Source organism: Bubalus bubalis, chromosome 3, assembly GCF_019923935.1.
Source record: "Bubalus bubalis isolate 160015118507 breed Murrah chromosome 3, NDDB_SH_1, whole genome shotgun sequence".
NCBI classification, from domain to species: domain Eukaryota; kingdom Metazoa; phylum Chordata; class Mammalia; order Artiodactyla; family Bovidae; genus Bubalus; species Bubalus bubalis.
In genome coordinates this window covers 94362613-94385081 of record NC_059159.1, presented here as the reverse complement: position 1 = coordinate 94385081, position 22469 = coordinate 94362613, and positions in this window count along the sequence as shown.

Below are 22469 nucleotides of genomic sequence, written 5' to 3'. Positions count from 1 at the left end.
GTCCGTCTAGTCAAGGCTATGGTTTTTCCAGTGGTCATGTATGGATGTGAGAGTTGGACTGTGAAGAAGGCTGAGCGCCGAAGAATTGATGCTTTTGAACTGTGGTGTTGGAGAAGACTCTTGAGAGTCCCTTGGACGGCAAGGAGATCTAACCACTCCATTATAATGGAGATCAGCCCTGGGATTTCTTTGGAAGGAATGATGCTAAAGCTGAAACTCCAGTACTTTGGCCACCTCATGTGAAGAGTTGACTCATTGGAAAAGACTCTGATGCTGGGAGGGATTGGGGGCAGGAGGAGAAGGGGATGACAGAGGATGAGATGGCTGGATGGCATCACTGACTCGATGGACGTGAGTCTGAGTGAACTCCGGGAGTTGGTGATGGACAGGGAGGCCTGGCGTGCTGCGATTCATGGGGTCACAAAGAGTGGGACATGACTGAGCAACTGAACTGAACTGAATATTAAAATTATCTGACATGTCAACTAAGATGATCAGTGAATGCCTTATGTTGTCTTTAAAAGTACCCACGATATTCTTTCTACAATTAGAAATCACTGTAGTAAAAGGAAGTTTTGCCTATTTAACATGAGCAAGTCAACTGTGAGAAGATTCATTTATAGTATTTAGTCACTGTCAGTTCAGTTCAGTTCAGTCGCTCAGTCATATCCCACTTTTTGCGACCCCATGAATCGCAGGACGCCAGGCCTCCCTGGCCATCACCAACTCCTGGAGTTCACTGAGACTCACGTCCATCGAGTCAGTGATGCCATCCAACCTCATTCCATAGTTCATCAGGCACTCTATCTATCAGATCTAGGCCCTTAAATCTATTTCTCACTTCCACTGTATAATCATAAGGGATTTGATTTAGGTCATACGTGAATGGTCTAGTGGTTTTCCCTACTTTCTTCAATTTAAGTCTGAATTTGATAATAAGGAGTTCATGATCTGAGCCACAGTCAGCTCCTGGTCTTGGTTTTTTTTTTTTTTACTGTATAGAGCTTCTCCATCTTTGGCTGCAAAGAACATAATCAATCTGATTTTGGTGTTGACCATCTGGCGATGTCATTATCAGGTGTCTGTAAATTAACTCTCTGGTACTAAATACTTTTCCATCAATCTCATGAGCTCTACTTCCTTCTATATTTTGTAACCAGTTATTGGCAGTATTGGTAGATGATCCCTCCTTTTATATACTGTTCTAAATCCCATTAATTGACTGATTAAAATATAGAAGAGTGTACTATATCATGCAGAATACAGTATCAGTATAATAAAAAATAATTTTTTAACTGAATGATTAAGACAATCTATTTCAGCTACTCAGGAAGGTATTAAAAGTACTTAAATGTGACCCATCCAATTTTTTTTATTTATTTATTTTAATTAGAGGATAATTACTTTACAATATTGTATTGGTTTTGCCATACATCAACATGAATCCGCCACGGGTGTACACGTGTTCCCCATCATGAACTCCCCTCCCTCCTCCCTCCCTGTACCATCCCTTTGGGTCATCCCAGTGCACCAGCCCCGAGCATCCTGTATCCTGCATCGAACCTGGAGTGGTGATTCATTTCACATATGATAATATAAATGTTTCAATGTTATTCTCCCAAATCATCCCACCCTCTCCCTCTCCCACAGAGTCCAAAAGACTGTTCTATACATCTGTGTCTCTTTTTCTGTCTCGCATACAGTGTTACCGTTACCACCTTTCTAAATTCCATATATATGTGTTAGTATACTGTATTGGTGTTTTTCTTTCTGGCTTACTTCACTCTGTATAATCGGCTCCAGTTTCATCCACCTCATTAGAACTGATTCAAATGTATTCTTTTTAATGGCTGAGTAATACTCCATTGTGTATATACCACAGCTTTCTTATCCATTCATCTGCTGACGGACATCTAGGTTGCTTCCATGTCCTAGCTATTATAAACAGTGCTGCGATGAACATTGGGGTAAACGTGTCTCTTTCAATTCTGGTTGCCTCAGTGTGTAAGCCCAGTAGTGGGATTGCTGGATCATAAAGCAGTTCTATTTCCAGTTTTTTAAGGAATCTCCACACTGTTCTCCATAGTGGCTGTACTAGTTTGCATTCCCACCAACAGTGTAAGAGGGTTCTCTTTTTCCACACCCTCTCCAGAATTTATTAAGCCATCCAATTTTTAATACTTACTATAATTAAATCAGATCAATCATTTGAAAATAAGATAATCATGACTTTGATTTTTACATACTATGACAGAACAGAAAAAAAAAGGGTGGTTAAAAAGTTATTCACTCTAAATAATAAGAAAAAGTAGAAATTTCAGTTATGTTAATGACCCAATTGCTAAACTTATATGAGAATTTGACTCTGAAATGGTCAGAATAACCTTGGTAAAGAGCAGATAGATTACTGATTCAAACAACTCAATTAGAGTTTAAATTTCTTAATAAGAATGTAGTTTATAAAATCAATGTAGATTGCCTTCCAAATAATTTATATAAAGCTAGGAATCCACAATATCTCCATCCACTTTTTTTTCACACTTGTCATTTTCATCGTAGTGACATATTTCGTATTGTATGTACATAAAACATATACAGTAATGCTGCTAAGGAATGCTCTCAATTATCATTATAATTTATTCCTGCAACTTCATTTATTTTGAACCCAAGTTAATATCTTGCAGAACAGTGATTTGTGAGCTCACTTGAATGAATTATAGACTGATTAGTTTACTTTTACCTACACAAAGTTCATTTATGTTAGTTCATAAAAGACTCTTATTTTTACAATGTACATAGTCCTATAGAAAGGAATATATGCAGAAAACGCTCTTTAAATCCCCAGTCAAATAAGAAGGAAAGAAATGGTACATCAAGGTCTGGGACTGCCATTATGCAGCAGTTAATAACCTCAAGGACATGTGCTTTTTAATGAATATGGATTACTAAGGATAAAAAAGGCTTACATTTACTAATTGCTTAAACAGCAGTTCTGTAGTTTTACAATAGAAAATTTAATTACAGTGAGAAGTAAATTTGTACCAAATATTTTTCTGTTCATGTTTTGATTGAAATGTGCTATTTATTTAAAACAGGTAGGCTTACTGCATTCCCTACTATTTCTATATTGCTATCAATGTGTCTGGAACTATGCTATAGGTCAAAGGAATTCAGAGAAATAGAAGAAATTGTATACAATATTTGAATTGCAATTTCCCTATCATCTTGGAATTTCACCTTTTCATTAAATCTGAGGACAGTAAGTCACAGATAACTTCAATGTCTAAAGAGAAGTACTATACACACTCTTTTTTAATGTATTTTTTTTATTGAAGGATACTTGCTTTACAGAATTTTGTTGTTTTCTGTCAAACCTCAACATGAATCAGCCATAGGTATACATATATCTCCTCCCTTTTGAAACCCCCTCACATCTACCTCCCCATCCCACCCCTCTAGGTTGATACACAGCCCCTGTTTGAGTTTCCTGAGCCATACAGCTAATTCCCGTTGGCTATCTATTTTACATACGGTAATGTAAGTTTCCATGTTACTCTTTCCATACATCTTACCCTCTCCTCTCCTCTCTCCAAGTCCATAAGTCTATTCTCTATGTCTGTTTCTCCATTGCTGCCCTGTAAATAAATTCTTCAGAACCATCTTTCTAGATTCTGTATATGTGTGTTAGAATATAATATTTATTTTTCTCTTTCTGACTCACTTCACTCTAGGCTCATCCACCTCATCAGAACTGACTCCTTTTTATGGCTGAGTAATATTCCATTGTGTATATGTACCAACACTTCTTTATCCATTCATCTGCTGACGGGCATCTAGGTTGCTTCCATGTTCTAGCTATTGTAAATAGTGCTGCAATGAACAGTGGGATACACGTGTCTTTTTCAACCCCGGTTTCCTTAGGGTATATGCCTAGGAGTGAGATTGCTCCTATATGGTGGTTTAATTCCTAGTTTTTTAAGGAATTTCCATAACATCTTCCATAGAGGCTGTATCAGTTTACATTCCCACCAACAGTGCAAGAGCATTCCTTTTTCTCCACACCCTCTCCAGCATTTATTGTGTGTAAAGATTTTAACGATAGCCATTCTGACCATGAGTGTGAGGTGAAATCTCATTGTGGTTTTGATTTGCATTTCTCTAATAATGAGCAATGCTGAGCATTTTTTATGTGTTTTTTAGCCATCTGTATGTCTTCTTTGGAGAAATGTCTGTTTAGGCCTTTTACCTACTTTTTGATTGGGTTGTTTTCCTGGTATTGAGTTGTATGAGCTGCTTGTATATTCTGGAAATTAATCCTTTGTCAGTTGTTTCATTTGCTATAATTTTTTCCCATTCTGAAGGTTGTCTTTTCACCTTGCTTACAGTTTCCTTTGCTGTGCAAAAGCTTTTAAGCTTAATCAGGTCCCACTTGTTTACTTTTGTTTTTATTTCTGTTACTCTAGGAAGTGGGTCATAAAGACGCTTACTCCTTGGAAGGATAGTTATGACCAACCTAGATAGCATATTCAAAAGCAGAGACGTTACTTTGCCAACAAAGTTTCGTCTAGTCAAGGCTATGGTTTTTCCTGTGGTCATGTATGGATGTGAGAGTTGGACTGTGAAGAAGGCTGAGCGCCGAAGAATTGATGCTTTTGAACTGTGGTGTTGAAGAAGACTCTTGAGAGTCCCTTGGACTGCAAGGAGATCCAACCAGTCCATTCTGAAGGAGATCAGCCCTGGAATTTCTTTGGAAGGAATGATACTAAAGCTGAAACTCCAGTACTTTGGCCACCTCATGCAAAGAGTTGACTCATTGGAAAAGACTCTGATGCTGGGAGGGATTGGGGGCAGGAGGAGAAGGGGACGACAGAGGATGAGATGGCTGGATGGCATCACTGACTTGATGGACGTGAGTCTGAGTGAACTCCAGGAGTTGGTGATGGACAGGGAGGCCTGGTGTGCTGCAATTCATGGGGTCGCAGAGTCGGACATGACTGAGCGACTGAACTGAACTAACTGATGAAAATATTCTCATACTGATGCTGGTGACTGTATATACATCTTTATACACTCCAGGAGTTGACGATGGTCAGGGAGGCCTGGCGTCCTGCAGTCCATGGGGTCGCTAAGAGTCGGACAGGACTGAGCAACTGAACTGAACTGAGGAGATGGGTCATAAAGGATCTTGCTTTGATTTATGTCATCGAGTGTTCTGCCTGTGTTTTCCTCTAAGAGTTTTATAGTTTCTGGTCTTACATTTAGGTCTTTAATCCATTTTGAGTTGATCTTTGTGTATGGTGTTAGAAAGTGTTCTAATTTCATGCTTTTACATGTAGCTGTCCAGTTTTCCCAGCACCATTTATTGAAAAGACTGCCTTTGCCCCACAGTATATTCTTGCCTCCTTTGTCAAAAATAAGGTACACATAGGGGCCTGGGTTTATTTCTGGGCTTTTTATCTTGTGCCATTGGTCTATATTTCTCTTTTTGTGCCAGTACCATACTGCTTTGATGAATGTGGCTTTGTAGTATAATCTGAAATAAGAAAGGTTGTTTCCTCCAGCTTCATTCTTCTTTCTCAAGACTGCTTTGGCTATTTGGGGTCTTTTGTGATTCCATAGGAACTGTAAAATTTTTTGTTCTAGTTCTGTGAAAAATGCCATTGGTAATTTGATAGGGATCACATTGAATCTCTAGATTACATTTGGTAGTATAGTCATTATTCAGTATATTGATTCTTCCTGCCCAAGAACATAGAATATTTCTCCATCAGTTTATGTTGTCTTTGATGTCTTTTATTAGTGTCTTATAATTTTCTATGTACAGTTCTATTGTCTCCTTAGGTAAGTTTATTCCTAGATAGTTAATCTTTTTGTGGCAGTAGTGACTGGAATTGATTCCTTAATTTCTCTTTCTGATTTTTCATTGTTAGTATACAGAAATTCAAGTGATTTCTGTGTATTAATTTTGCATCCTGCAACTTTGCTAAATTCACTGATTAGTTCTAGCAATTTTCTGATACAATCTTTAGGATTTTCTATGTACAGTAACATGTCATCTGCAAAGAGTGAGAGCTTTACTTCTTTTTTGATCTGGATTCCTTTTATTTCTTTTTCTTCTCTGATTGCTATAGTTAGGACTTCCAGAACTACATTGAATACTAGTGGTGAGAGTGGACACCCTTGTCTTTTTCCTGATCTTAGGGGGAATGCTTTCAGTTTCTCACCTTTGAGAATAATGTTTGCTATAGTCTTATCATATATGGCCTTTACTATGTTGAGGTAGGTTCCTTCTATGCCCATTTTTTGAAGAGTTTTAATCATAAATGGGTGCTGAATTTTGTCAAAGGCTTTTTCTCCATCTACTGAGATTATCATATGGTTTTTATCTTTCAATTGTTTAATATGGTGTATCACATTGATTGATTTGTATATATTGAAGAATCCTTGCATTTCTGGAATAAACCCAACTTAGTCATGGTGTATGAGCTTTTTGATGTGTTGCAGAATTCTGTTTCCTAAAATTTTATTGAGGATTTTTGCATCTCTATTCATCAGTGATATTGGCTTGTAGTTTTCTTTTTTTGTGTTGTCTTTGTCTGGTTTTGGTATCAGGGTGATGGTGGGCTTATAGAATGAGTTTGGAAGTGTTTCTTCCTCTGCAATTTATTGAAAGAGTTTTAGAGGGATAGGCATTAGCTATTCTCTAAATGTTTGATAGAATTCTCCTGGGAAACTATCTGGTACTGGACTTTTGTATTTCGAGAGATTTTTTAATCACAGCTTCAGTTTCATAATTTCTATTTCTCCCTGGTTCAGTCTTGGAAGATTGAACTTTTCTAAGAATCTGTCCATTTCTTCCAGGTTATCTGTTTTATTGCCATATTATTGTTCATAATAGTCTCTTATAATCCTTTTTATTTCTGCATTGTCTACTGTAACCTCTACCTTTCCATTTCTAATTTTGTTGATTTGATTCTTCTCTCTTCTTGATTAGTCTGGCTAAAGGTTTGTCAATTTTGTTTATCTTCTCAAAGAATCAGCTTTTAGTTTTATTAATCTTTACTATTGTTTCTTTCTTTTTTTTTTTCATTTATTTCTGCCCTGATCTTTATGATTTATTTCCTTCTACTAATTTTGGGAGGTTTTGTTCTTCTTTTTCCAGTTTTTTAAGGTATAAATTTAGACTGTCTATTCAATGTTTTTCTGTTTCTTGAGGTAGGACTGCATTGCTATAAACTTCCCTCTTAGAATTGCTTTTGCTGCATCCTATAGGTTTTGCATTCTTGTGTTTCCATTGTCATTTGTTTCTAGAAATTTTTTGTTTTCCCTTTTTATTTCTTCAGTAACCTATTGGTTATTCAGAAACGTGTTGTTTAATCTCCATGTGTTTGTGTTTCTTACAGTTTTTTCCTTGTAATTGATATCTTGTCTCATAGCTTTGTGGTTGGAGAAGATGCTTGATATGATTTCAATTTTCTTAAATTTACTGAGGTTTGATTTGTGACCCAAGATGTGGTCTATCCTGGAGGATGTTCCATGTGCACTTGAGAAGAAGGTGTATTATTATGCATTTGGATGGAATATCCTGAAGATATCAATGAGATACATCTCTTCTAACGTATCATTTCAGACTTGTGTTTCCTTATTAGTTTTCTGTTTTGATGATCTGTCCATTGGTGTGAGTGCAGTGTTAAAGTCTCCTGCTATTATTGTGTTACTGTCAATTTCCCCTTTTATGTCTGTTGGGGTTTTTCTGATGTATTAAGGTGCTTATGTTGGGTGCATAGATATTTACAATTGTTATGTCTTCCTCTTGGCCTTATCCCTTGACCATTATGTAGTGTTCTTCCTGATCTCTTGTAATCTTCTTCATTTTAAGGTCTATTTTGTCTTATCAGGATTGCTATTCCAGCTTTATTTTGCTTCCCATTTGCATGGAATATATTTTCCCATCCTCTCACTTTCAATCTATATGTGTCTTGAGGTCTAAAGTGGCTTTCTTTTAGATGGCATATATATGGGTCTTGTTTTTGTATCCATTCAACCAGTCTGTGTCTTTTGGTTGGAGTATTTAATCCATTTTCATTTCAAGTAATTATTGATATTTATGTTCTTATTGCCATTTTCTTACATTTTTCGGGTTGATTTTGTATATCTTTCTTATTCTCTTTTATTTCTTGACTATATAAGTCCCTTTAACAGTTCTTGTAAAGCTGATTTGGTGGTACTGAATTCTCTTCACTTTTGCTTGCCTGCGAAGCTTTTGATTTCTCCATCAATTTTGAATGAGATCCTTGCCAGGTACAGTAATCTTCATTGTAGATATTTTCCCTTACAGTACTTTATATATATCCTGCCATTTCCTTTTGGTCTGCACAGTTTCTGCTGAAAGAGCAGCTGTTAAGCATATGGGGTTTTCCTTATATGTTACTTGTTGCTTCTCTGTTGCTACTTTTAATATTATTTATTTGTGTTTAGTCTTTGTTAGTTTGATTAGTATGTGTCTTGGCATTTTTCTCCATGTTTATCCTGTATGGGACTCTTTGTGCCTCTTGGACTTGGTTGACTAGTTCCTTTTCCATGTTGGGGAAATTTTCAACTATAATCTCTTCAAAAATTTTCTCATACCCATTATTTTACTCTTCTTCTTCTTGGACCCCTATTATTCGAATGTTGGTTCATTTGATATCATCCAAGAGGTCTCTGAGACTATCCTCAGTTCTTTTCATTCCTTTTACTTTATTCTGCTCTTCAGAAGTTATTTCCACCATTTTATCTTCCAGCTCACTGATTCATCTGCTTCAGATATTCTGCTATTGATTCCTTCTAGAGTATTTTTAATTTCAGTAATTGTGTTGTCTCTGCATGTTTATTCTTTAATTCTTCTAGGTCTTTGTTAATTGCTTATTGCATTTTTTCCATTTAGCTTTAAATGCTTTTGATCATCTTTACTATCATTATTCTGAATTCTTTTTCAGGTAGTTTGCCTATTTCCTCTTCATTTATTTGACTTCTGTGTTTCTAGTTTGTTCCTTCATTTGTGTAGTATTTCTCTGCCCTTTCATTATTATTTTTTTTTTAACTTGTTGTGTTTGATGTCTCCTTTTCCCAGGCTTCAAGGTTGAATTCTTTCTTCCTTTTGGTTTCTGGCCTCTCTAAGCTTGGTCCAGTGGTTTGTGTAAGCTTCTTATAGGGTGAGATTTGTGCTGAGTTTTTGTTTGTTTGTTTGATTTTCCTCTGATGGGTAAGGCTGAGTGAGGTGGTAATTTTGTCTGCTGATGATTGGGTTTGTATTTTTGTTTTGTTTGTTGTTTAGATGAGGTGTAACAACAATTTAAAAAAATGTGACTGATAAAAAAGAGAAAAAGAAAAAAGTTCAAAAGCTTGGTTAGATTTCATAGTGTCAATAAAGTCAACAGCTACAACAAAGCGTGGGGGGAGGGAGGAACAAAAAGAAAAGAAAAAAAAACTCCAAAAGAATCTATAGAACAAGGCAAAACATAAAAATAATAAGTGTTTTTATTGAGTCACTACTGCCAGAGTCCTTTCCCTCACTGGGAGTCACAGTCCACTTCCCCTCCCTAGGATGCCCTCTAACACTGTGCTGATCTCTGGACCTGCTGTGAAGGCAGCTCAGATTCTAATCTGCTCCTACCCTTCTGTGTTCTTGCCTCCAATGTCCACAGCTATCATAAGTAGTGTGTTCTCTTTTGTGGGAGCTCTCGATGACTTTTTACATATTCCAGATACAGAGTCTGCCTAGTTGATCATGTGGATTTAATCTGCAACTTGTGCAGCTGGTGAGAGGGTTTGGGGTCTTCTTCCTTAGCCACACTGCCCCTGGGCTTCAATTGTGGTTTTATTTCCACCCCCTGGATATGGGTCATCCACTGGGATTTGCTCCTCAGGCTGCCCTAGAGGACTTGGGTTTGCCCTGGAGAGGGCGAGCTGTTTGAGTCACAGGGGTTCTGCCAGCACCGGGGAGTTAGTGGCTAGGGCAATAGGAAATATAGTGCTCTAGAAAGGTATGGCAATCAATATTGGCTAATACGCTCCAGCGTTCTTGCCTGGTGAAACTCCCTCCCTGACAGAGAAGCCTGGCAGGCCACAGTCCACAGGTCGCAAAACCAGACACTACCTAAGTGATCCTGTGCCCATAGACGCAAGACGTTTTTTGCATGTGGCAGCTCTGCCCCAGTGTGAGTTGAGCATGAAGGTGGTGCAGGTGCTTGGCTTGTGGGGACCCTGGTGGTGCCAAGTGTGCAGGGACACAGACTGCCTCCACTGCAGGAGTTATGGCCCTATCAAGAGTCTTTGTTCGAGCCTCTTGTAGCTGATGATCAGAAGGCCTCTTTGGCCAGTCTTGCTCCATAGCTCCACCCATTCAGGCACTTAGAGGGATCCCTTGCCTGGGGTCCTTCTCTGTTGTTTGGCACATCAGGCACATAGAGGGGCCCCCTGCCTGGAGTCCTACTCTGTAGATCTGCACATCAGGCACTTAAAAGGGCACCCTGGGTGGGATTCTACTCTGTAGTTCAGCGTGTCAGGCATTTGATGGGCCAGCCTCTCTATCGTTCAGCTACCAATGCTGGCCCATGGTGGGAGAGAGGCTATGGTGATGGCTCCACCCACCTCAGCGTGACTCAGCAGTATCGCCTTGCTTCAGTGGCTGCCCAGCTTTCCTCCACAGGAATTTCCCACCGCAGTCTCCTCCCTCACATCCCTTCAATCTCTCCCCAGTCAACAGCAGCCCTCACCCTGGGATTGCTCCACAATCCCTAAATTCCAGCTCCCAGCCACTGTGCCATCTAGGGTATGTATGGCTGCAGCAAGGACTGTCTGGTTCTCATTACATTTAGGCTGCCACAGATCAGCTGTTTCCCTCTCAGCATTAAATGTTTCTCCTCTGACTCAGACAATTGCCCCAATGTGGGGATTGCCCCTCTGCTTCAGTTCCTCTACCTGCCAAGGGCAGGTCCAGTCTTACTGGCACTCTTATTTTTTTCCCCCTAGTTCCTTCATCCTACCAAGTTTTGCGTGGGTCTATATATTCTTTTCTGCTGGTCAGGTACTCCTGTCTGCTCTCAGCTGGTGTGTCCTGACATATCCATGGAGAGAGATATATTCCATGTCCACCTACTCCTCTGCCATCTTGTCCCTCCCTAGACACACTCTTGAAAGACTTACTAAAGGGTCATGAAGTTGCTCCATCAACTTGATTCCTTCCCTCACTTGACACAAGACAAGCCTAGGGATTCTCTGAGGAATTTTCCTTGATGGAATCCATAACATTTCAGACTGCCTGACTTTCCCCTTTACCTTTCCAAGTAAGTCACAGATGAACCAGTTATTGGCATGAAACAGGGGGCCTTAAAGAAAGGAGACTGGAATCTTATGCACCAGTGGGATAGTTGCAAAGAAATCTGTCAGCTTGTCCTTTGCTGCCACAGGAGCACAGTGAAAGAATGTCTTGAAAAACACTTCAAATATGTCCTCTGGAATTTGTGGAGCATTGAGGAGATCAATACTGAGGTGTTTCTCTCTCCTAGAAAAGTGTCAGAGCAAGAGGCAGACTGGAGCAGCCTGCAATGGAAGGATGAACAGAGAGGGAAAGGAGGGGTGGTAGTGTTTGAAGAGGCAATAGTGAATGAGTGCTCCCTTTCACCAAAGTGTCGAGGATACTCTGATGGTATAGCAAGTATCCCACTGAAAAACCAGCCCTGGTGGGTAAGGCAACCCCACATTTACCTTCAATGGGGCAGCAGCTGAGGGAAAAATGAGGGAGAAAAGTCAGAAAATGCAACACCATCAATAAATGGAAAGTTGCAGTAACAAAGGAAGTAGACCAGTGTTGTAGACCCAACAACCTACATACGAAGTGACACACAGGAACCAGTATGTTGGTTCTGCTACAAAGAGAAAAGGGATGATCTGATTGTTATAACATTGATCATATACATTTTCTTAAACCATTTCTTTCCTTGATCCTGACGATGACCCTAGTGAGGCTAGAATCCATATGGGAATGGTAGATGAGGCATGTCACAAAGATAAACAAAAACAGCAATAGCAAAATCAGAGCCATCTTTCTTTCCCCATCACAGGCCCTCTTAGTTCACACCAGGCCTGATCTGAGAAAAGAAGGAGGAAGGGGTATGAGTTGGATCTGAGCTGGAAGTTGATAAAATTGGTTCCAGTGCTTTGGAATCAGGATGACAGATAGAAGTGGTCAAATAAGTTTTATTTTGTGCTTAAGATGCCACCAATTAGACTGGAAAAAAGATAACTGCACCTGTACTAGTGATGGAAAAAAAAGAAAAAAAGGACGTTTCTCCATTGTGCCCTACCAGGTTAGCCCATACAATATATCCATTGTACTTTAGTGTAAGGAAAGTCAACAATGCTCAGGAAGATTCCATTTCAAAGAAAACAATCAACCTCTCACCAGTTGGAGGTATCAAAAAATATACAAAAGAGATTTAAGCATTTTCCTATATTCAAGTGATGTATACATGAACACACACACAAAACTTTTTGACAAGATATAAAAATTGTGGAGGAAAACAATGGTTTGATCATGGAGACTAGTTCCACCATTTTTCACTTCCAAATATTTGTGTCTTCTGTGTCAAACAATACTGTGGTGAATTTTACAGAGATCAGGATCCATGTTTCCTGGTAGTTATCATGACTCAAAATGATTTCCAACACATCCCAAGACAATTAGACTGAACTGGAAAGAGTAAGGGGAAGAAAGAAGTCTGGGGAACCTAAGATAGATCTGAGATGTTCTTTTATTTAAGTTTATTTATTTTTAATAGGAGGATAATTGCTTTACAAGGTTGTGTTGATTTCTGCTGAACAGCAACATGAATCAGCCATACGTATTCATGTGTCCCTTACTTCCTGAACTTCCTTTCCACCTCCCATCCCATCCCTCTAGGTTGTCATAGAGCACCAAGTTGAGCTCTCTATGTCACACAGCAAATTCCCACTGACTATCCATTTTACATATGGTAATGCATATGTTTCAATGCTACTCAATCTGAGATGCTCTTGATAAACAATTCAGTAAAATGTTGAACTTAATTGTTCTGATAGAGAAAATGTGAAGATTACATATTATAACACCATTGGGTTATGACTGACTGCATTCTTTCATTCAAAAGTACACTGAGTGCTTAGTGCATATCATATTTCATAGTTATAGAAAATAAAGATAGTACTTAATAATTGTATAATTTTGAGAAAAAGTTTAGTGTAATTAAACAGCCAACAACAACCCACATAAAAACCAATGCATGTCTGTACACACATACACACACTTTAAAGCAGTCACTTTAAGGTGACTTTCCTACATGTAGTAGTCGAATGATCAAGAGAAAATGGGATGATGAGTGACGGCTTTGTGGAGAAGATAATCATTATACTGAGTTTGAAGGATGACCAGAAGTCACCCAGGCATACAAGGAGTAGAGCTAAGTCAGCTGAGATCTTTCTAGGTGAGGGAAGCACATCTTCGGCAGGAATGGAAAATGCCAGTAGTTCATTCAGCTTAGATGGCACATGAGTATGTTCAAAGCAGCAATGTAAATGAAGGAAAAGATCGAGAAGCATGCTTTTCCCAATTCTCAGAGCAAGCTTTGAGATAGTGAGAGAAAGAAACAGTGAGTGGAGCTCTAAGAGTCCTACTGTTCAGCCGCAGAACTCTAGTTTCATGTTTTATACGTATATTATCTTACATGTTAGATTTAGATTTCAGCTGAAATGTTCTGCAACTTAAAAAAGAAAAAATCAGCATCCATGGATCTTGAAAAATAATGGAAGGCACACGGACAGATAAAAAGCACCAATAAAAAAATCCCAAAAGAGAAGACAAAGAATAAACGACGACTATGAAGGACTTTCAATACCATTGACCTTTTCTGAAGCACTTCCTTTGTTTCAGTGATCTGTTCCCTGTTCCCCTATTATCCCAAATTGCCTCTTGATGCTCTCTTTCTCTAACAACTTTTCTTCAACCCATACTTTAAATAGTCACTGATAAATTCATTTTTAAATAAATATTATAACTCAGAAAATAAAAACATTAATCTGAAGAAACCCCCACTCGAGTGAGGAAAAAAAATAGAGGCCAGATAACTTACAATATGCCACGTACGGTTCAGTTGCATGAATAAACAGCTTTGATTCCCAGAGAAAATGAAATTGACCTGGAAGAAAATGCAACTGACCTGGAAGAAAATGCATGGTTTTTGGATTAGGTCACATATGTTCAAATTTCATCTCTGCCATTTCTTAGCTATGTGTTCTTGGTTTCACTTTTTTTTTTTCCAATTATTAGTTCTATCTACACTACAATTTTATCTCCTGTGAAATAAGGAATAATAGAACCACCTGTTTTATTGCATCACAGTAAAGACTGAGCATAACTCAGGATGTAAAGTGCTCAGCAGTGTACGTGCCACAGATAACCATTGACTAAGGCATAGTGACAATGATCATATTGGAGAGGAGAAGCAAAGGGAGGAGGGGAAATGGAAGCATAAAGGACTGTTTCACAGAAAGGTAAAGTTTAAGCTATATCTTAATCCATAAATAGAAATTCACTAGTTGACCAGGAGGAGAAAGGGATTTCCAGGCAAAGGGACTGTGGTTTCCCAGGTTGTCTTTTCAGGTTACCACAACCCTGCTCTAGGAAATGACATCTGTCACTATTCTGCCTTACATTCTCAACTAGACTCAGTTCAGTTCAGTTCAGTTCACTCACTCAGTGCTGTCCGACTCTTTGCAACCATGTGAACTGCGGCAGGCCAGGCCTTCCTGTCCATCGCCAACTCCTGGAGTTTACTCAAACTCATGTCTGTTGAGTTGGTGATGCCATCCAACCATCTCATCCTCTGTCATCCCCTTCTTATTCTGCCTTCAATCTTTCCCAGCATCAGGGTCTCTTAAAAAGAGTCAGTTCTTCGCATCAGGTGGCCAAACTATTGTAGTTTCAGCTTCAACATCAGTCCTTCCAATGAATATTCAGGACTGATTTCCATTAGGATGGACTGGTTGGATTTCCTTGCAGTCCAAGGGACTCTCAAGAGTCTTCTCCAACACCACAGTTCAAAAGCATCTATTCTTCAGGGCTCAGCTTTCTTTATAGTTCAACGCTCACATCCATACATGACTACTGGAAAAACCATAGCTTTGACTAGGTGGACCTTTGTTGGCAAAGTAATGTCTCTGCTTTTTAATATGCTGTCTAGGTTGATCATAACTTTTCTTCCAAGGAGCAAACGTCTTTTAATTTTATGGTTGCAATCATCATCTGCAGTGATTTTGGAGCCCCCAAAATAAACTCCCTCACTGTTTCCATTGTTTCCCCATCTATTTGCCATGAAGTGATGGGACCAGATGCCATGATCTGAGTTTTCTGAATGTTAAACTTTAAGCCAATTTTTTCACTCTCCTCTTTCACTTTCATCAAGTGGCTCCTTAGTTCTTCTTTGCTTTCTGCCATAAGGGTGTTGTCTTCTGCATATCTGAGGTTATTGATATTTCTCCTGGCAATCTTGATTCCAGCTTGTGCTTCATCCAGCCCAGCATTTCTCATGATGTATTCTGCATATAAGTTAAATAAGCAGGGTGACAATATACAGCCTTGATGTACTCCTTTCCCAATTTGGAACCAGTCTGTTGTTCAGTATCCAGTTCTAACTTTTGCTTTCTGACCTGCATAAAGATTTCTCAGGAGACAGGTCAGGTGGTCTGGTATTCCCATCTCTTTAAGAATTTTCCTCAGTTTGTTGTGATCCACACAGTCAACAGCTTTGGCATAGTCAATAAAGAAGATATTTTTCTGGAACTCTCCTGCTTTTTCGATGATCCAACAGATGTTGGCAAGTTGATCTTTGGTTCCTCTGCCTTTTCTAAATCCAGCTTAAAATTCTGGAAGTTCTCAGTTCGCATACTGTTGAAGCCTGGTTTGGAGAATTTTGATCATTACTTTGCTAGCATGTGAGATGAGTGCAATTCTGTGTTAGTTTGAACAATCTTTGGCATTGCTTTTCTTTGGGATTGGAATGAAAACTGACAGGTCCTGTGGCCATTGCTGAGTTTTCCAAATTTGCTGGCATATTGAATGCAGCACTTTCACAGCATCATCTTTTAGGATATGAAATAGCTCAACTGGAATTCCAACATCTTCACTAGCTTTGTTAGTACTGATGCTTCCTAAGGCCCACTTGACGTCACATTCCAGAATGTCTGGCTCTAGGCTGGTGATCATACCATCGTGATTATCTGGGCCATGAAGATCTTTTTTGTATAGTTCTTTTGTGTATTCTTGCCACCTCATCTTAATATCTTCTGCTTCTGTTTGTTCCATCCATTTCTGTCCATTATTGTGCCCATCTTTGCATGAAATATTCCCTTGGTATCTCTAATTTTCTTTTAGAGATCTCTAGCCATTCCCATTCTATCATTTTCCTCTATTTCTTTGCATTGATCACTGAGGAAGGCTTTCTTATCTCTCCTTGCTATTCTTTGTAACTCTGCATTCAAATAGGTATGTCTTTCCTTTTCTTCTTTGCCTTTTGAGTCTTTTCTTTTCTCAGCTCTTTGTAAGGCCTCCTCAGATGTCATGAACCTCCATCCATAGTTCTTCATGCATTGTGTCTATCAGATCTAATCCCTTGAATCTATTTGTCACTTCCACTGTATAATTTTAAGGGATTTGATTTTGCTCATACCTGAATGGTCTAGTGGTTTTCCCTACTTTCTTCAATTTAAGTCTGAATTTGGCAATAAGGAGTTCATGATCTGAGCCAGTCAGTTCCCTCTATTGGTTTCGCTGACTGTATAGAGTTTCTCCATGTTTGGCTGCAAAGAATATAATCAATCTGATTTCAGTATTAACCATCTGGTGGTGTCCATGTGTAGAGTCGTCTCTTGTGGTGTTGGAAGAGAGTGTTTGCTATGACATATGAATATATATATATATATATATATATATATATATATATATATCTTATATAAGAGAGTGTTTGCTATGACATATGAATATATATATATATATATATATATATATATATATATGTTTTAAATGCAACAAAATAGTGTAGGTTCATATAAGCCTTACAGAGTGGTAGAATGATGATGTGGAAAAGCTTGCCTCCTGTACAATTCAGTCTGAAAACATACTCATAATGCCAGGCAAAGCTAGCTACAGTTCATTTTCTGTGCACTAATGTGCTACTGTTATTTCCCTCCTTTCCCCTGAAACTACAAAGTTCTAAAGATGCCCATAGGGCAACATGCAAATCAGTATTACTACAAGATAGGCTGGTAATGATGCAGTAGAACAGTGTGGAAAGAAATATGGATATTGGGGTTAGATCTAAGTTAAAATTCTAGATATGGACTGAGTGAATTTGGGTAAAGTGAAGAAAACCCTGCCTTCATGTCTTCTCCACCCACTCCAGTGTTCTTGCCTGGAGAATCCCAGGGATGGGGGAGCCTGGTGGGCTGCCGTCTACAGGGTCGCAGAGAGTCAGACACGACTGAAGCAACTTAGCAGCAGCAGCAGCATGTCTTCTCCATATTTCTGGTTAATTCTCACTAATGTTTCAAGTTCAACAAAAGTCATGGCTCTAAAACTTTAGTAGTTTCAAAACAGGACTGTTACCATTTCTCCACACCCTCCATTTCCTATTGCCTCAAAACCTGCTTCCGCAGTGAGCAAAAGTACCAACTTTTTATCCCATTTCTCAGGTAAGAACATTATCTGTCTCTGATGCTTTCTTTCTTTTATTCAAACACTATATCCAACACACCAAGAATTCCTGGCAACAGTATCTTGGAAATAAATTCTGAATCTGATCACTTTTTATAACCTCATATCAGATCAGATCAGTCACTCAGTCGTGTCCGACTCTTTGCGACCCCATGAATCGCAGCATGCCAGGCCTCCCTGTCCATCACCAACTCCCGGAGTTCACTGAGATTCACGTCCATCGAGTCAGTGATGCCATCCAGCCATCTCATCCTCTGTCGTCCCCTTCTCCTCTTGCCCCCAATCCCTCCCAGCATCAGAGTCTTTTCCAGTGAGTCAACTCTTCTCATGAGGTGGCCAAAGGACTGGAGTTTCAGCTTCAGCATCATTCCCTCCAAAGAAATCCCAGGGCTGATCTCCTTCAGAATGGACTGGTTGGATCTCCTTGCAGTCCAAGGGACTCTCAAGAGTCTTCTCCAACACCACAGTTTAAAAGCATCAATTCTTCGGCGCTCAGCCTTCTTCACAGTTCAACTCTCACATCCATACATTACCACAGGAAAAACCATAGCCTTAACTAGACAGACCTTTGTTGGCAAAGTAATGTCTCTGCTTTCAATATGCTATCTAGGTTGGTCATAACTTTCCTTCCCAGAAGTAAGCGTCTTTTAATTTCATGGCTGCAGTCACCATCTGCAGTGATTTTGGAGCCCCCCAAAATAAAGTCTGACACTGTTTCCACTGTTTCCCCATCTATTTCCCATGAAGTGATGGGACCGGAAGCCATGATCTTCGTTTTCTGAATGTTGAGCTTTAAGTCAACTTTTTCACTCTCCACTTTCACTTTCATCAAGAGGCTTTTGAGTTCCTCTTCACTTTCTGCCATAAGGGTGGTGTCATCTGCATATCTGAGGTTATTGATATTTCTCCTGGCAATCTTGATTTCAGCCTGTGCTTCTTCCAGCCCAGCGTTTCTCATGATGTACTCTGCATATAAGTTAAATAAGCAGGGTGACAATATACAGCCTTGATGAACTCCTTTTCCTATTTGGAACCAGTCTATTGTTCCATGTCCAGTTCTAACTGTTGCTTCCTGACCTGCATTCAAATTTCTCAAGAGGCAGATCAGGTGATCTGGTATTTCCATCTCTTTCAGAATTTTCCGGTTTATTGTGATCCACAGAGTCAAAGGCTTTGGCATAGTCAATAAAGCAGAAATAGATGTTTTTCTGGAACTCTCTTGCTTTTTCCATGATCCAGCGGATGTTGGCAATTTGATCTCTGGTTCCTCTGCCTTTTCTAAAACTAGCTTGTACATCAGGAAGTTCACGGTTCACATATTGCTGAAGCCTGGCTTGGAGAATTTTGAGCATTACTTTACTAGCATGTGAGATGAGTGCAACTGTGTGGTAGTTTGAGCATTCTTTGGCATTGCCTTTCTTTGGGATTGGAATGAAAACTGACCCTTTCCAGTCCTGTGGCCACTGCTGAGATTTTTATAACCTCAAGCAATACCATTTTAGTCCAGGTTCCCATCATTGCTGGCTATTGTAATACTCTTCTATCTAAATTCCTACCATCCTGCATCTTATTCTTTGTATTACAATTAGAGTCACATTTATAAATGTTACGTTAATTGCCTGCTTAAAATACGCCAAAAGTTTTTCATCCAAATGAGGGGGAAAAAGTTCAAAGACTTCTCCATGCCTGCAGACCCTATGGATATAAGCTTTTGGCAAATTCTCAAACATAATTACCCATAGTCATCCCCTCACTCTAACCTTGGCTGGCCTTGCTGCTCTAATTTGAACAATGCCAAGCATAGCCTAACCTCAGGGCCATTACACCATTTCCTCTGATCCACACATCTCCACTTGTCCCACTTGCTCTTGCACCCAGATCAGTGATCACGTCGTCTTCTCAGAGAGATCTCCCTTGATTACCCCATCATGGGAATTCTCTCTCCCCAGCCCTGTTTTGTGTTATGCTGTTAACTCTTTCTTCTCCCTCCCTAACATTACACATCTATGCACCACCCTTATGGCACCACCCTTATGGCAGAAAGCGAAGAAGAACTAAAGCGCCTCTTGGTAAAAATGAAAGAGGAGAGTGAAAAAGTTGGCTTAAAACTCAACATTCAGAAAACGAAGATCATGGCATCTGGTCCCATCACTTCATGGGAAATAGATGGGGAAACAATGAAAACAGTGAGAGACTTTATTTTTGAGGGCTCCAAAATCACTGCAGATGGTGACTGCAGCCATGAAATTAAAAGATGCTTACTCCTTGGAAGAAAAGTTATGAATAGCCTAGACAGAATATTAAAAATTACATTACTTTGCCAACAAAGTTCTGTCTAGTCAAAGCTATGGTTTTTCCAGTAGTCAAGTATGGATGTGAGAGTTGAGCTATAAAGAAAGCTGAGCACTAAAGAATTGATGCTTTTGAACTGTGGTGTTGGAGAAGACTCTCGAGAGTCCCTTGGATTGCAAGGAGATCCAACCAGTCCATCCTAATGGAAATCAGTCCTGAATATTCATTGGAAGGACTGATGCTGAAGCTGAAACTCTAATACTTTGACCACCTGATGTAAATAACTGGCTCATTTGAAAAGACCCTGATGCTGGGAAACATTGAGAGCAGGAGGAGAAGGGGATGACAGAGGATGAGATGGTTGGATGGCATCACTGATGCAATGGACATGAGTTTGAGTAGGCTCTGGGAGTTGGTAATGGACAGGGAAGCCTGGTATGCTGCGGTTCATGGGGTTGCAAAGAGTCGGACACAAATGAGCAACTGAAGTGAACTGATGCATTTGTTTATTATATGGCTCCCCTAATGAATAATAATATCTATGATAACAGGATTTATGTCTCTTGTTTACTATCTCAGTACTAATCATAATACCTTACACACGCTGGGTGGTTTGTAAATGTTTATTGAATGAATAGTGTCTGAATCGTTCCCTCACATACCTCACATATTCAGATATATCTCAGTATTCTCTGGCAATGTGTCCAGTGTCATCACCATATAGGTTTTTCCATAGCAATTATGATGCACCTGTTTACTTTTCTTTATCTATAATTAGATTATATTCTCTTTAGTGTCATAAAACCACATCCATCTTGTTTACCACTGCATGTCTAATGTTGACCTCAAAAATTCACTGTATAATAAATTTCAATAAAAAGTGCTTGATCATGGCATAAGGACTTGTTCTGTCCTAAATAAATGAGAATCATGATAATAATAACACATATTCTTAGTTTACATAACCGGAATCTTAACTAGAGCTTGCCTAAGGAGAGTAAAAATCTTATTAAGAAGTAAGTACAGGTGTGAAAAACAAGCCATTTGTCATTTCTATTTTAATTTTAGAAGACAGAATCTACTTAATTTAGATTTATCATCCACTGAGTAAGTTAGCCTGAAATGAGGAAGATGTCATTTGTTTTATCCAGCACTCTGGAAGTATTTTCCTAGACAAGGAAAACAACAAGCATTGCAGTGCTGTATTTGCCTCTTTTCTCTTTTGTCACTGGGCATTAAATAGAAGCATATTTTTTAATTTCGGACTGTTGTGATACACTTGCATTCAATGAAGGGCCAAATTTAAGCATATGTTTACAGAGTAAATATTAAAAAAAAGAGGTAAATTACCTTGCAACTGAAAAGCTGTTGCTAACTATCAGGAGGGCTGTCAAGTGATTACACTGTTATTTTCAAGAGTAGAGACAGAAGATGAACTTAATCCCTAGAAAGAACTAAGTCAAATGACTGTCAAAGCAATAAAGTCACTCGGCAATGAACTGAGTGACTTCAACACTACACTTTTTGAATTGCTGTTTAGGGTATTTATTGAAAACAGCAATGTGTCCCTTGGAAGGCTTTCTGAGTTTTATATTACAGAATACAGAATTTTGAGGCTTCACGTTTGTCCTCTCATAGAAATTTATAGTAATATAAATGACTAGAATTACAGACTCCAGTGTTATAATGCCCTCTGAAAAAGGCAAGTGTTCACTATTAAAATTTGGGAAGAATAAACATTATGGCAGACTCTTAGGTCATAGAGTGTATGTCAACAAATCTTCTAAAGGACAAAATCATTTCATTCCAAACCACAGTGACAGATACTGTGTGGTTATAATAGCACAGTGAGCATGTGGGTGATTTCAGATCCAACACCCACCTTTTGCAATGAATACTTTTTCTTTCCTGTGTGAACACCACCAAAAAACTATGCCTTCTCTTCTCAGACTTCAGTGAACCTTTAGTCACCCTGTCTTTAATTATTCAAGAAGACTTCAAGAAAGAGCAGCTTTAATTTGGAAGCTGTTGGAACACACTTGAAAGCTACAAAAAAGCAGTGTGTCTCTCTCTGCTGACACCAAAGAATAAGTCTTATGAGGTCAAATGACTGAAAAGTAGGTCTTGGTTTGATAGAGTTTCTCCCAAGCTCTTGATCTTTGACATTTCAAATCTAGGTATGATACTGAAATCATTTACATGTTATATTACAAATCTTTTGATTGAAATCTTCAAAGATTTCAATGTAAGTTCTTGATAATGCAATTTCCAAATAAAGCATTAGATACACCATGCTGCTGCTGCTGCTGCTAAGTCGCTTCAGTCATGCCTGATGCTATGCGACCCTATGGACAGCAGCCCACCAGGCTCCTCTGTCTACAGGATTCTCTCG